Raw genomic sequence first — 17,103 nt, forward strand, 5'->3', positions numbered from 1 at the left:
TAAGCTTACAGTTGCAGAATTCTTTCATTCCACAAACATTTATTGAGTGCTTATTTTGTGCCAGGCCCTCTGCTAAGTGCTGGGGATAAAATGATAAACAGCACATAGTCTCCACCCTACAATAGCATGCATGCGCAGTCCTATCCATACTGTAGTTTCTAGAGATAAAAGATTGTACCTTGGTTCAGTTTTTCCCAACCACAAGGACACCTTCCAACTCTTGATGTTTGGTCCTGTGGCACTTATTTTTTTTGCAATTAGTGCTCAGCTGTTTACCTCATTCGAGATTTGCAAACATATTTGCTTTTCTTCCAACTAGGGGAACTTTGTTCCCAGGTTCATAATTGCATACTATGTTTATTATATTGGGAAGGAAGTACAAATCTAGTAGTGGGAGGGAACCATAACTTAATTGATTTGCATTTTCCTCCAATTAAAACTAGCTTGAGTGAGAGAACCTCAGGTTGTTTTTTTTTTTTTTTTGAGAACTCAGGTATTTTTAAATGCTGTTATATTACTTCTTTTTTTTTATTTTTCAAGGGTTTGGCAAAACAGAGTGTTGACATTAATAGTGATATTTAACTATTTTGGAGATTGGGTTTAGGAAAATTAATGTGCTCTGTTTCCAATCATCCAACTGAGTCACTTATTCATGGCAGCTGTGTACCATCACAACTCTTTATCTGAGACACCATTTGTCCTATCTAAACGCCACACATTCCCAGGAGATTTAGAAGATCTTAATTTAAAATTTAAAAAATTATAACCAGTTCAACATGCCAGACAGATTACACACACACACATACACACACACTTCCACAAATACAGCCACTTTTTGAATGACTCTGTTATGTTCTCATACATGATTTTTAGATCTTCTTATAAAATTTTACCTGCAACCTCCCAATTTTACTTTGACTTCGATTAAGGTCCTTTTCTCTTCCTCTCCCTATTCTGTCACCTGTTATCTTGCCCTTCACTAAATGACTTGCCCATTTGTTACAAGATCTTAAGTACCACAGCCAGGCTTGTATCCCATTTCTTCTGACCTCCAATTGATTGATCTTTTCATTATAACTCTCTACATAAGTCAGCTTTCTATTTCTGAGTGGTTGCTTATGAATAAAAAAAATTTCTGGAACATTTTAATACAAGTATTAATCTTGATTATAAACAAATAATTAGGTTACAATAAATGCAGCTGTGTGTTGATTCAAATTAAAAACCGTAAGAGAATATAGCCAAATAAGCATTTTTTTTAGTACCCTCACCTTGAGCTTTTTTAAAGATAATTTGGAATAATCGAAAGAAATTTTTTTTTTTTTTTTTTTTTGGTGACACTTTTAGAACTACCGTTTATTTCAATCCACAGTTCTGCTAGGCCCCAAGAAGCCTCGTTGCCTTAGGTCCTCCTTGCGGGGCCTGAGGTCCGCCGCCGCAGCTCTCCGTTCGGGCAGCTTCCCTCAAACGGCCCCGCACACAGGCGTCCACCACCGGCGTCACCCCCCCGACAGCAAGACAGAGCTCATGTTTGCTAAGTTTCCTCTTCTCTGCTTCCAATTTCTGGTTCCTCACGACATCGGCATCCTAAATGTTCCGATACCTTGTTTCCATGAGCTCTTCATGCCAGAGATCAAGGGTTTCTAATGGGCAATGAAACCAGCATTGTCCCTTCCCCAGCCTTGGCAGTTTAAAAGCTGGGCAGGTAGTCTGGAGGGTTCCAGAGACGTCGGTCCTGAAAGAAATAATTTTAAAGCCATTTCTTCAAGAGTACTGTTTTCTTTCCTATTGAATGAAGTAACTCCCTATTTTTCTTTTTCTTTTTTTATAATTTGTAAACATCTTATGAACTTAATGATGATATTTAATTCCAAGGAAATTCCATTTGGTAATTTCAATAGTTTTGAATTAGACTACTCAAATTTTAAAGTTTTAATGGTTTGAAAACATCTCTTAGAGGTTCAGAAATACTTCGATTTTCGGGGAATAAAGAAAGAGCATTTTGTCCTGCTTTGCCAAATTTTCTCTACTTTTTTTCCTAAAAATTGACTTACTTTGCATATCAGATTGACTTCTAAGTATCAAGAGTTAGGAAGTAGAGTGAGTAGATGTGAGGAAGAAGAGAACTCCTGGTCACCCTGGAATGGCAGAGTTTTCAGAATGGGAAAGTTGTCCTATTTTCCATTATCTTTTCCTTTCAAGAGCATGAAGTAAGTAGTAGTAGAATGGAAAGAGCCCTGACCTTTATCTCTGCTCATTGTGACCTTGGGCAGGAGACTCGCTCTCTCTGAAGCTGTTTCCTCGTCTATAAAATGGAAATATAATATATTCCCACAATCTCACCAATGAGATGACTTGAGAAAAATGCCAAGTCAGGCTCCTTGTAGGAACTTGGTAAGTGTTGTTTATCAACTGGGTGAAAGCACTGAGAATGATCTGATAGTCACTGATTAATATAGTAAAGCACGGTTTGGATGCTAAATTGTATTTTCTTTTTTTAAAAGATTTTATTTATTTAGGGGCACCTGGGTGGGTCAGTGGGTTAAGTGTCTGCCTTCAGCTCAGGTCATGATCCCAGGGTCCTGGGATTGAGCCCTGCGTGAGGTTCCCTGCTTGCAGGGAACCTGCTTCTCCCTCTCCTCCCTGCTCGTGCTCTCTCCCACTCTCTCTCTCCCTCTATTTATTTATGTGAGAGGGAGAGAGAGTGAGAGAGAGCACAAGCGGGGGGAGGGGCAGAGAGAGAGGGAGAAGCACACTCCCCGTTGAGCAGGGAGCCCGATGTAGGGCTCCATCCCAGGACTGGGGAATCATGACCTGAGCTGAAGGCAGCTGCTTAACCGACTGAGACACCCAGGTGCCCCTAAATTGTATTTTCAAAACATTTTTTGGGAAATACTTTTTGAAGTATTTTTTCCTATATATATCTTATTTAGTCATCAGTCTACATGGACGCTCTGCTCTCTTTCTTTCTTGCATGTAAAGAATCACTAGTATTAGGAATAGATTTAAAAATAACTATGAACTCCAGATTTCTGTATGAGAATGGTTTTCTCAGGACACCTGTGTGATTTTATAGGTCCCAGGCTTTGTCATATAAAACTAAAAAGCAAACGCTTGTTATGATGGAAAAGATTAGACATAATACAGAAGTGGACAGAATAGGAAATGAACCTCCTTGTACTCATAATCTGGTGTCAGTTTATGGCCAATCTTGTTTCTTCTGTGCCCTCACTCATCTTCCTCTCTTCTAATATAATTCTGAAGCAAATCCCCCAAACACGTTTTCATCATGAAACTTTCAAACTGTTTTAAAATGTTGTTTTTGAGGCTTCTACATAAAAGTTGGTTCAAATGATTTACTCTGGGAGCTTTTTGGTTATCAGAAAATTTCTCTACTGAAATACCAGAAAATTGTAAAATGTGTTTATTGCTGAGAGAACCATTGTCTGCCTGCTACAGAGTTCCTTCCAGAGGACCCAGGGACATAAATATGTTCAGGCTGAGAAATGGGCAAATAACTGGGGAAAGACAGTTATGGTAGTTTCAGTTGCTAACAACAACAACAACAACAACAACAACACAAAATCAAAAACAAAAGCAAAACAACCCTTGTGTACCTGCACAGATTTCAGCAGATATTGGTTCCCTAAGCTTTGGGGTAGCTGGGTGGGGCCTGGGTTGATAGAGTTCCAGGGGCGGGGGGGGGGGGGTCACTTTCAGCCACTGGCAGCCCACTTCTTCTACATTCTTCTTCCCCTTATGTGAACTGTACAAATGAGTATTGTGTGCTAAAGGTTAGGAAGGAGAGCAAGACCCTAATCTGCCCTTCCGGAAGACCCCCCTGGGAATAATTGTGTTCCTTCAAATTTCTGCTTATTCCTCTGCGTATACCTAGATCAGTCTAATACCTGTTGTATTTTGGTATAGGTTGTTGGTGAAGTTCTGTCTTCTCCTACTAGGGTTGCAAGTGCCTTGACACGGAAACCATGGTTTATTGATTTTTTTTTTTTTTAATGCCAAGGACCTCCTGCACTAAATGCCTGAAATCAAGTAAGTGGGCTATCGATGTCTGTTGAATGATTGATTGCTGGCTGTTTAACTTGCAAACCCATGCCTACAATTAAGTAAATAATGCAAATGTCACCTCATCAAGAGGTCTTCCATCACTGTTATTCTTTATTCTCTGAACAGTTTTCTTTTTCTTTGTCCCACCTGAAATTGTTTTTAAACTTTTGGTTATTGTTTGTCTCCCCACATTAGAATGTAAACTCCATGAAGGCAGGGATTTTTGTAAGACTTTATTATTTTAGAGATTCACAGCAAAATTAAGAGTAAGATACAGAGATTTCCCATTTACCCCTTAAAGAGGGGGTTTTTTATTCACTGTTGTAGCCCCAGCTCATAGTATGCCTAACATGACAAGTGGTAGGGGCTCAATAAATTTTTATTATTGTAACAGTAATAATGTGATAGACTCAATTACCTTTCGAAGTTGTATTTTCATCATTAGGTCCTACAGAATTGATTAGTATGTAAATCCCCAGGCTCCGCTACTCACTTTAGCCTTACTTAGGTAGCCACTGGCTTTTCTGTTTTGGTGAACATAATTTTGTTTTGAACTTTTGAACCCTTGTGGCAACTTTGCTTTTGACACTGCGAACAGCTACTATTGATACACAATTTCTGTTTTGAGCAGAATCTGAGGACTGATGGGGAAGTTTGACCCTGGAGCTCCAGAGATACACTTCCTATTAGAGTTATTTTAGATATTCTCTTCCCACTGTGATCTTTCAGTAATATAATTTCCCTTTTCCCCTTGTACAGAAGAGGTTTTCCAGCACCTACATTGCCTATCTCTCAAGCGCCTGACTCCTAAAGGAGCATTTTTCATACATCTAGGACATGACATTTGGGAGTGACACCTGTCTGGGGGTGACAGTCTGGCTCAGGATAGACTTTCCTTCTGTTTTGCATTTCTACTGCAATTTAAATGTTTGCGTATCTGGTCGGTTGGTCATGAATTACATGTACAGTTGACCTTTTAACAATGTGGGGGCTGGGGTCTCCCATGCAGTTGAAAATCTGCTTATAGCAGTGACTCCCCCAAGCCTTACTAATCACATCAATAGCCAATGAACACGTATTTTGTATGGCATATGTATTATGTACTGTATTCTTACAATAAAATAAGCTAGAGAAAGAAAATGTTACTAAGAAAATCATAAGAGAAAATGTATTTGCAGTTACTGTACTATATTTAAAAAAACTGTACAGTTCAAGGATCAATTGTATATGTTTAGAAACTTTGTGCACTCTTGGGAGGAGGTGGGGGCGGGAGTTAAGGGGACCAGTGTGCTTTACTGAACAGTGATACTTTGTTGCCATTAATGTCTTTGCAGCCTCTCTTCCTACCACCATAACATGGATACATGGATATTTTTTCCTTCCCAAAGTATTTTTCTGTTTTAAATGTCCTGCAACTATCCATTGATTCTTTCAGTAAAACTTCAGTAATTCAGTATAATCCTGTAGTATTTCCAGGCATTCAAAAACATATTTTTAATATATCATATTACATGCTTAAGGCATGCAATGTCATATGAAACAAATAAAACAAATATTTACAAACCATAAGATCAATAACAATCATAATATATGGACAAAGTCAACCCGACCACACAATGAAAAGATATTTACATCCTAGTTGAAAGACAAAAACAAAATTGAAAAGAAAAATAAATCACAGCTTTGAACTTTTATGTAAATGACTTTTTTCCTTTTCTTTCTAATTACTTTAAAAATTACAGAAGTCATATAAGCTTTTTGTAAAAAGTCAAGCCACTTGAATGCTCATTAACAGTGCTCATAATAGTGTTACTCATAGGAAACCAAAAAAGTGGAAACCATCCAAATGTCCAGCAACTGATGAATGGGTAAACAGAAGGTGATGTATATATACAGTGGAATATTATTCAGCAGTACAAATGAATGAGGTGCTGATGCATGTTATGAAATATATGAGCCTCAAAAAAATTATGCTGGGTGAAAGAAGTCAGTCATAAAAGACCTTATATTGTATAATTCCATTTATATGGAATGTTCAGAATAGGCAAATCCATAGGGACACAAAATAGATTAGATGGGAGAGGAGAAAATAAAGCACTGGGTGTTATACACAACTAATGAATCGTTGGACACTACATCAAAAATGAATGATGTACTATATGTTGGCTAACTGAACATAAAAAAAAAGAATAATTGTTAATGGGTATAGTTGTTTTTGGGGTGATGAAATGTTCTGGAATTAGACAATGGTGATGGTTGCATGACTTTATTAAATATACTAAAATCCACTGAATTGTTCATTTAAAAGGCTGAATTCTATGATATGTGAATTATATCTCCATTTTAAACATGTTGAGAAAAAAAATTTATATCCTCCTTTACTGAATAAGAACTAGTGTGTTTTTACTTTTCCCTTCTTCACCCACCTGCCTTATAATGTCATTCTGTTACTCCTGGGCTGCAGCAGATTGTTGTAACTGCCCAGAGAGCCCAGCCTAGGGGACAAAAAGGTCTAAAATCCTAGCCGTGCACTCATTCTACCTGAAAGAAGGGGTGACTTTTTCAGGGGGGAAGGGGCAACGGGAGAGGGGGAGAGAGAATCTTAAGCAGGCCCCATGCCCAGCATGGAGCCTGATGCCAGTCTCAATCTCATGACCCTGAGATCATGACCTGAGCCAAAATCAGGAGTCAGATGCTTAACCGACCGAGCCACCCACAGGCCCCAAGGTGAGTGACTTTTCTAATCCACACAGAAGTGCTTTGGGAAATAGCAGTGGCCTTAATCATTTTAATGGGCTTTTAGGGTAGTGAAGGTTGGTAAATAGATGTACTTGGTCTACTATCTTGGATTAAAAGTCAAACACTTCATTTCACTATAATACTATAATGGATTTACTATAATGGATTATTTTCAGGAATGGAACACCCTTTGGCCCTCTCTTCACAAGTTAGGTTGAAAATTATCTGATTAATCTCAAAAAGCACATTTCTAGTTTGCATGGGTGTAATACAGTTCCTTTAGATTGGCTTATTTTTTGTTTAAAAAAGATTCAGTGTATTGTTCAATTTTACATTATGATCCTCCAATAGTTTTTATATTTTATATCACTGAAGTACCACCACTACCAAGGGGATTTCCTGATACTTACTTGTTTTAACAATACAACTTTTCTGACAGCATTCTTGTAGATTTCAAAAGAACTCAAATAATAGTATTTTTGACACTAAATTTAATCAGTGAGTCAATGCACATTTATTGAATTACTATTGAAAATAATACTCTATTCCAAACAGGAAGAGCCCCCAAACCATGGTACCTTACATACAAAGTGCTTATGTGCCTGGTGCGTAGTAGGTACTCAACAAATATTTGGAAATGAATCAATGGATCAAGTGCAATTTTGTTTATTTATGATACCTAAAAATTAGGTACTGGCTAATAGCCATAGATTTGGTAGGTCCTTATTTCCATCTTCAGAGAAAAAAGGGAAATTATCTGATGTAAAAAATGTGATACAGATCTCACTGATATGAGGAATTTGAGAAACAAGACAGAGGATCATAGGGAAAGGGAGGGAAAAATGAAACAAGACGAAACCGGAGAGGGAGACAAACCATAAGAGACTCTTAATCTCAGGAAACAAACTCAGGGTTGCTGGAGGGGAGGGGGTGGGAGGGATGGGATGGCTGGGTGATGGACATTGGGGAGGGTATGTGCTATGGTGAGCACTGTGCATTGTGTAGGACTGTTGAATCACAGACCTGTACCCCTGAAACAAATAATACTTATATGTTAATTAAAAAAGCTTTTTAAATGTGATATAATTAGTGACTACTTCTAAGAGAAGTCCCAGAATTCTGGCAAGTTAACAATCGTTTTAGTGCTAAGTATTTGTACTATTTTAAGTTGCAAATTTTCATCAGTGATTTTTTTTTTTTTTTTGGCTACTTTTTCTGTTTGTTTATTTGTTTATAAAAGAAGCAGTTACTGTTAAGTTTCAGGATTACTCAAAGGAGTTTCCATATGTAAATCAATAATCAGTGGTTCTCAAACCTGGCTGCATATCAAACATTTAGTGTTTTGTTTTTGGTTTTGTTTATGTGTTTGTTTCTAATCTTAGAAAGGTGGAATCCAGGATTCCTAGACTAATTAGAGCCACATGGTTGAACGCATGAATCTTTGATTTAAGAAGAATCCTAGGTGATATTTTGGGGCGCCTGGGTGGCTCAGTCAAGCATCTGACTCTTGATTTCGGCTCAGGCCAAGATCTCAGCGTTCATGAGATTGAACCCGGCATCAGGCTCTGTGCTGGGTGTGGAGCCTACTTGAGATTCTCTCTCTCCCTCTGCCCCTCCCCCACACTTTCTTTCTCTCTCTCCAAAAAAAAAAAAAAAAAAAGCATCCTAGGTGATATTTTAAGTTTTATTCTTTTTTTTTTTTTAAAGATTTTTTTTTTTTTTTTTTTTTAATTTGACAGAGAAAGACACAGCGAGAGAGGGAATACAAGCAGGGGGAGTGGGCGAGGGAGAACAGGCTTCCCGCGGAGCAGAGAGCCTGATGCGCAGCTCGATCCCAGGACCCTGGGATCATGACCTGAGCCGAAGGCAGATGCTTAACGACTGAGCCACCCAGGCGCCCCTAAGTTTTATTCTTAACCACTCAAATTCTTCATGAACATTTTTTTTTTTCTTACAAAAAATGGAAGATTTCAAATAATGCCAAATTCTCATCCTGGTTCCCAATCTTGGTTCCTTCTCTCCTTCCCTGACTGTGCACAACTAAAAAATTTTGTTAGAACTCAGAAATATTAAGCCAGATTCTTAATGTTGTTCTTTATCATGTGAATTAGAGAGTACAAGTCCCAATAAAGAGAGGGAAGAATTGCCTTTTCAAGTATTTAAGGGCCATCATTTAAGATGATATCTTACCAAAAGAATCTCTTCCTTCTCACGGAAAAATAAAAGTTTAATTCCATTACTCTTAGTAAGAAATGTGAGCCATGGAAATAGTAAACATATTCAGTATGTGGGGAAAACAGTTGGTATTCAGTAAACACCAAGTAATTTATTGGCTTGGCAAGGCTCCCTTGAACTCTAGTGTATAGTTAACTCTTACTTATCTAGGACCAGATTTACTATTTTGTAGATTGTAATGTCACTGAGCTTCTCCCTATCACGTTGCTGAATTCCAGGATCAGTAGTACTCCTGCAAAAGCAAAGGGATCAAGCTCAACAGTGAGCTAATAGGGTTGACTTTCAAATCCTTATTAAGCACATCCTTTTCGTCACACATTGTGTTAGGCTGAAGGTCAAAAACCCTGCTTTTAAGAAGTTCACAGTCCTGTAGAAGAGACAGAGGCAGACAAGTTAAGAACAAAACAAAACAAAACAAAAAACAAAGCTAGAATACCAATGTGATAAGTGCTATGAAATTGTTGTTCCATGGTGCCATGGGGTACTGGAAAGGGAGAGAAATCTAACTCAGGTTGGAGGGGCAGGTGGTTAATGGGAAGGGAGGGTGGTTAATGGGAAGGCTTCCCAAAGATGTAATACCTGAGCTTAATCTTGAAGGATGAATACAACCTAGCCAGACAAAAATACTTAGGAGGTAGGATCCAAGGCTTTTAAAAAATACAAAAACAAAAACAAAAACAAACAAAACCATTTGCACTAGAGAACCTAAATCTAAGCTAATGCTCAGGTTTCTACTATATGTGCTGCCGAAGCGAGCACATATGCTCAGGTTTCTGACTTGAGCAATTGATGGGCTCAGTCTGAGACATGTTGAGTTTTAGGTGTTTGTGAGGGATGTCCAAATGAAGGTGTGCAGAGATGATTGGCGATCTCCTGTAACTTTGGAAAGGGGTCTGGGATGGAAATACAATGTGGAGTTGTCATTTTTCGCTTAGCAACCGAACCCACTGATGTGAATGAGATTGTCAGGGAGAACAAGCAGGTGAGGAGGCTGAGGAGAAATCTCTGGGGAAGATGAGGTTTTAAGGGATAGGTGGAATCTGAGAAGGAACAGCCCAAGAAATAGAAAAAAGGAAAATGAGAACAGCTTGATATAATGAAGTTCAACAGAAGAAGAACACAATACTCTCAGATGGCACAGAGAGGTCAGTTAAAGCAGGCCTGGTAACTGGTGAGATCAAGGCAGAAGCCGTGTCAGCCAGGAACATTTACTGAGCACCTACTATGTGCCAAACATTGTAAATGTCATGTTCTTTATTCTTCAACACAGCCTTCTGAGGGAAGGCAGGATTATTATTATTATTATTATTATTATTATTATTATTATTATTATCCTCCTCATATTATAGATGAATAAATTGAGACAGACAGAGGCCCTGACCAGAGTCATACAACCAGCACGTGGCAGATCAAAGGTAACTCAGCTCTTACCTACTTCTGAGTCCAGTCTCTTAGCCATTTCTGGTTACCATTTGTGGCAAAAAAGTAGAGATAATGTATGTATATGCCTCTTTAGAGACATTTATCAGTGAAATAAGGAGGGTAGATTTTTACAAAGGGGACATTGAGTCTAAACAAGGTGGGTTGTAGGGTTTTATTTTTGTTTTTAAGAAGAGAGAGGTTTGCTCAACATCACTTGGCATCAGGGAAATAGAAATCAAAACCACAATAAGATACCACCTCACACCAGTGAGAATGGCTAAAATTAACAAGTCAGGAAACAATAAAGTTGGCAAGGATGCAAAGAAAGGGGAAGCCTCTTACACTGCTGGTGGGAATGCAAGCTGGTGCAGCCACTCTGGAAAACAGTATGGAGGTTCCTCAAAAAGTTAAAAATAGAGCTACCCTACAACCCAGAAATTGCACTACTAGGTATTTACCCAAAGGATACAAACATAGTGATCTAAAGGGGCATATGCACCCCAATGTTTATAGCAGCAACATCCACAATAGCCAAACTATGGAAAGAGCACACATGTCCATCAACAGATGAATGGATAAAGAAGATGGTATATATATATATATATATATATATATATATATATATATATACACACACACACACACACACACACACACACACACACACACACACTGGAATATTACTCGGCCATCAAAAAAATGAAGTCTTACCATTGCAATGACATGGATGGAACTAGAGGGTATTATGCCAAGCCAAATAAGTCAATCAGAGAAAGAAAAACACCATATGATTTCACTCATATGTAGAATTTAAAAAACAAAACAGAGGATCATAGGGGAAGGGAGGGAGAAATAAAATAAGACAAATTGAGAGGGAGACAAACCATAAGAGATGCTTAATTCTAGGAAACAAACTGAGGGTTGCTGGAGGGAGGTGAGTGGGGGGATGGGGTATTGGGTGATGAGCATTAAAGAGTGCACATGATGTAATGAGCACTGCGTGTTATAGGCAACTGATGAATCACTGACCTCTACCTCTGAAACTAATAATACACTATATGTTAATTAATTGAATTTAAATTTAAAAAAAAAGCAGAGAGAGGTTTGCATATGATTTTAAGCTAAGGAGAAAGAGCCAGTGAAAAGAAAGAGAAGTGTTAAGAATGGGGGTGCCTGGGTGGCTCGTCATTAAGTGTCTGCCTTCGGCTCAGGTCATGATCTCAGTGTCCTGGGATCGAGCCCCGCATCGGGCTCTCTGCTCAGCGGGGAACCTGCTTCTCCCTCTCCCACTCCCCCTGCTTGTGTTCCCTCTCCCGCTGTGTCTCTCTCTGTCAAATAAATAAAATCTTAAAAAAAAAAAAAAAGAAGTGTTAAGGATGAAGAGGTTGATGCATTTCTAGCCATACCTCTATTTTCTGTGGCTGGATCCAAATATATCTGGAAAGAAGCTGTCTGTTTGAATAACTGAAGCTATTTGGTACTAAGTACGTTTTGTGAAAGAAAATGCCTGTAAGAGATGTCCATCCAGTCTTTTCTCATTTTGGAATCCATTAATATGATTAGTATAATTCATGATTAAGTAAACTGAATTTCTCATTTAACTACCACTCACAACTGTACTTGCCATATCAAACGAGGCCATATCTAAGGTTCAAGGCGAATATTAACAGTCAGGGATAGGCTCCATTGTTACATTTCCTTCCTACGTTCACATTATAAAATGGAATGCCTTCTTTCCTTCCATCAGTTACTGTGCCCTGGTGGAATGCCCAGAGTGCTTTCGTGGCACAAAAAATGGTGCCCATTGATGAGCTCTTAGCTGATCCTGCTGAGGTACTAGAAATTATTACTTTCAGTTCTCCCTGGTCTTGTTTTTTAAAAATATATGCAAATGCGGTTAAACTTGACTTCAACTGAGCTTCTAGTAATTATACTAGAAAGGGCAATACAGTTCAATGTTTCTTGTTTATAAAAGACTTACAATGAAATCCATAACCAGAGCTCTTTGTCATTCCTCTCCAAAAGATAATAGTTTTGCAGCCCTGGTGGAGTGACATCTAACTCATACCCTAGTTCATAATTTTATACATGGAAGACAGACATACTAGGACCTATGTGCCAAGGCACTAATGCGAAGGCTGTGGGGGAAAATGCAAAGTAACATGCATACAGCTTCTTTAGGAGCTTTCAACTTTCTTAGAAGAGATGACATAAATGACTAGAATTCAGAGAAGTGAGGGGCCAATATAAAGGGTAATATCGTGTTGGATCACCTTATTTTCTTCCATTAAAAATGACTATATCAGTAAGAATTTATTTTTGTTGCAAGAGTTTTTTTTTTTTTTTAAAGGAATACAGAAAAATCTAGAATACATTCTAAGAGTTCCCCCTTACTACCTCCTCACTTCCACTTCCCTTCCCGGATTGAGGCGTTTGTCACTAATTTCTTCTCTACGCATTTTCATATGTTTGGAAGGACTTATGTAGTTTAGCAAGGCTCTTTTACAGCTGTTTGGCAGAAATTATTTAAAATACATTTTTTCCATGAATTTTTCACTTATTAAGGTCTTTTCATGTCAGAACACACAGATCTATTCTTTTGATAGTCAGTGTTGTATTACTACTGAATACATTTTTAAATGTATCCTACAAAAGAGTGAAACAAAACAATTAATTTCTAAAACTTTTGATTGGCAAACACTAGTGATTGTATTAAATCACTTCCATGTTTAATTTCTTGTTCGACACTAAGCCTCATAGAAATTTTCTCTTTTTAATCTTTTAAAAACATAGATTTAATGCATTATTTTGACATGAAATGCCTTACATAAATATTTTGCTAAAAACCAAGTGTTCTTAAAAGGAAGACTTAAGTAGAAAATACTGGAATACTACCTCACAAGAATATATAATTGAATGCTGTGGACCCCACAGGCAGAAACAAAATGAAATAAAATAAAATAAAATAAAAATCTTAAATATCTAAGGAAAATGGGAATTCTAAGGACAATGGGAGGTTGTTGTTGTTTTTTTTAATTTCAGTTCTTTGTTAAACTGATAACTAAAATCTTTTTAAAAAACAAGATGTGGGGTGCCTGGGTGGCTCAGTGGGTTAAGCGTCTGACTCTTGGTTTTGGCTCAGGTCATGATCTCAAGGTCGTGAGATGGAACCGCATGTCAGGCTCCAAGCTGGGCTGGGTGTGGAGCCTGCTTAAGACTCTCTCTCTCTCCCTCTTCCTCTGCCCCTCCCCCCCAAATCAAACCAAACCAACCAAACAAAAAAAAAACCCAAGAAGGTCTCTACATCTTGTTTAAAAATATATCTGTATGTACACACACATAGAAAAATGCGGAGGAAAAATAAGTTTATTTTTTAACAGTGGTTATCTCTGGGTGGCGAGATGTATTCAAGGTTTTTTTTTAAGCATTTTTTTTTTTAAAAGATTTTATTTATTTATTTGACAGAGAGAGAGAGACAGCGAGAGAGGGAACACAAGTAGGGAGAGTGGGAGAGGGAGAAGCAGGCTCCCCGGTGAGCAGGGAGCCCAATGCAGGGCTTGATCCCAGGACCCCGGGATCATGACCTGAGCCGAAGGCGGACGCTTAACAACTGAGCCACCCAGGCGCCCCATTCAAGGTGATTCGTATTCTTTATCTTTTTCTGAACTTTTCAATTTTAAAAATAATGAATACCTATTATTTTTCTTAATTAGAAAAGTTGGAGCAATATAATGAATTAATAGTAAATGAGCTAAATGACCATGTCTCTGGATTCAAGAAAAAGAACTGTTCCCTCTTTATCTTTGTATTTCCCCACATTACTTTTTCTCAAGTAGTTGTCAGATTTTAAAAATTTATAAGGCCAAGAAATAACATTGGACCATTATGCGTAATGTATAAAATTATAATCTTGGGTCAAAATAAAGTTAAAAATAGACTGTTAATGTATAAATAAACACAATATCTAAAGTAGTTTATCCTAGTGCTATTAGGCCAACACACAAAACACATTTTTATTTGCCAATAAGTGTGTCTCTTTTGTTAAATAAGATTTTTTACTTTTAATTTAGCAAAATTTAGGTTTTAAAAAAGCTTATTCTTGTCATTTCCAAAAAAAGAGGGGAAAGGAGAGAGGAAGCTGTGCTTACTGGGAAAGTTGCAACATTCAGTTCGTAAGGACTTTTTGCTTGAGATATTTTTTTCAACTACTTCTCTTACATAAGAGCCCTGTAATATCTCCATAGGGAGAAATAACACTGGGCTACATTATGTCTTTTTAATTTTTCCTCCAGATAGTGTTTACAAATCAACATGTAGGAATGACTCCATACTCAGAGTTATTAGCCAACATTGGTGTCTATTTGCCATTAAGGACAATTGGTAATTTTAACAATCAATGAGAGTTTATTTTAGGAGAAAACTTACTGAAATTTGCAGGAAATAACCTTTTTGTTCCAAAACAGCTGTCATTGAGCACCATTATACCTACAACAATTAAAATTATCTTTGGTGACTTTTAGCATTTGGCATTGCTCCATTATTGTTCAGTTAAATATTTTTCAAGTTTGCTAGGACTTTTGCCCACTGTGTGCTTACGGCCCTTTATTGTCAATATGTATCTTAGAATTCACCTTTGTGACATTACTTTTTTGTATTGTGGGAGAGAGTGTAATTTCTGAAGTGAATTGCCGCAGAAATCAAGTAACATTTATTAGGAAATTGCAGCACATATCTACAAGTTACTTACAAAAATATGATTATAATTTATTCCATTATGTTTGGCAACGGATATCCCGTTCTCTCTTTTTCTAGATCCTTGCAAAAAATTCCCAGTTTAAAGAATTAGCTAATGTTTAGTGGACAAAAGCAACGAAGGGTGACATGTGCTGTCATTCTGATAGATGTAATTGAAAATTGTGAAGAAAATATCTAAATTTAAGTCACCCAGACCATCAGGCAGGGGACTGATTGTCAAAAACAACACCAAACAAAAACATACGATTTTGCAAGGCAATGGAAGTCATAAACATGTTAGCTCAGCCAGCGCCCATCCAAAATGAGTATTGCTTAGAAAAAAATAACAAACCTGAGATCCTGTAATATGTCACCCAATCGAAATCTTAAATAAGATCTTATGTGTTTGTTTGTTTAATTTTGAAAAAAAGGGAAACGTCTGTCTTCAGAAATGATTAATTAAATATTGAAACACAATAGCTTGGAGACCCTAGCTGCATCATATGATAAAAGGCAATGCTTTTATAATATCTCAGGCCTTAGTTACTATTAGTTTATTACTGTATTTTGAGGGAAAGAGTTTATTTGTCATGATTTTATTTTATTTTATTTTTTTTATTTTTTTTAAAGATTTTATTTATTTATTTGACAGAGAGAGACACAGCGAGAGAGGGAACACAAACAGGGGGAGTGGGAGAGAGAGAAGCAGGCTTCCCGCAGAGCAGGGAGCCCGATGCGGGGCTCGATCCCAGGACCCTGGGATCATGATCTGAGCCGAAGGCAGACGCTTAACGACTGAGCCACCCAGGCGCCCCTATTTGTCATGATTTTATTCAAACCACAAAGGTATTTGGAGAATATTTAAGAGTTATAACTCATTATCTCAATCTAAAATACTGATACCAGTGAACATGTCTTATACCCTGATACTTTTCTCAACACTTGCAAGCCCATAATTAACCTTTCAGACAAAAAAATCCTGAAAAGGATTTAAAGCGCTAGTCAGGTGAAATTTATTTAAGTAACTTCAATAATCTGCAGAAATTCAAAGCAATTTAAGCTTTGTGTTACATATTTAGGGCACAAATTGTCTTTATGCTGACTCCCTTTGACACTCTTCCCTCTGTTACGTTCCAGCAGAGATTTTTATTTCTGAATTCCCCCTCCCCCACCCAATGTCACATCATCAAATCCTGGGCTGTTTTTGAGGAGAAATAGTAATTAACAAAACTGGCTTTCCAACCTAGGGTGTCGAAAATGGAGGGTGTGCAATATATTATTTAAAAAGGCAGATGCAAAACTTCCATAAAATTTAAAGTTGACTAACAACTTGAAGACAGATACTCCAAATTGTTGATAGGCCTAATGGAATACTCGTAATCTTTCTTTTCTTGATATTTCCTGAATTTTTCAAAAATTCATGTATTTTTTTCATGTATCATTTTTACGGTGAGAAAAATAGTAAAACATGGGGAAGAGAATCCCACTGACCCTGAAAGTGTGAATAAAATATGTAAAACACTGAATTTTTTCAAAGAAGAAAAAAAAGTACTTTTGTAGAAGAATCCAGGCTTCTAAACTCTTCCTCTCATTTGTGGAACATAGAGTATATTTTGGATCAAAACATGGAACATTCCAGACAATGTGAAATCTAGAAAGGAACTGCACCTGTATCCCAATGCAGCGCCAAAAAAATATAGCCACTGAATAAATAGTCTTCCTAAATTAGAAAGAAGAATTCAAGTCCACTCATTACGATGCACAAAAGTGAAAGTTTTACTCTTGGCATGGATATGATAAAATCGTGGGATACGACTAGCAAGAAGGTATTTTTCAGACTTTTACTATACTGAGCAGCTTTAAGTGCAAGAGTAGATACTGTAGAAAATAACTCAGTGCTTTGCTCTA

General features: G+C 37.4%; 2 long non-coding RNA genes across 3 annotated transcripts in view; one reads left to right on the forward strand and one right to left on the reverse strand.

Annotated features, from left to right (window-relative positions):
• Positions 1–17,103, reverse strand: part of LOC144382306 (uncharacterized) — a 17,344-nt gene continuing 241 nt past the window's right edge. Inside the window, exon 2 of the long non-coding RNA XR_013448951.1 lies at positions 1–1,735. This is a non-coding gene — a long non-coding RNA (uncharacterized LOC144382306). The remainder of the gene's footprint in view (positions 1,736–17,103) is intronic.
• Positions 14,041–17,103, forward strand: part of LOC144382305 (uncharacterized) — a 19,022-nt gene continuing 15,959 nt past the window's right edge. Inside the window, exon 1 of one of the 2 annotated variants that reach the window (XR_013448945.1) lies at positions 14,041–14,098. This is a non-coding gene — a long non-coding RNA (uncharacterized LOC144382305). Of the gene's footprint in view, positions 14,099–16,953; positions 17,022–17,103 lie in introns of those variants that run through there. The other variant, XR_013448950.1, reaches the window with a different exon arrangement.

This window comes from Halichoerus grypus, chromosome 1 (genome assembly GCF_964656455.1).
Source record: "Halichoerus grypus chromosome 1, mHalGry1.hap1.1, whole genome shotgun sequence".
Classification (NCBI taxonomy): Eukaryota; Metazoa; Chordata; class Mammalia; order Carnivora; family Phocidae; genus Halichoerus; species Halichoerus grypus.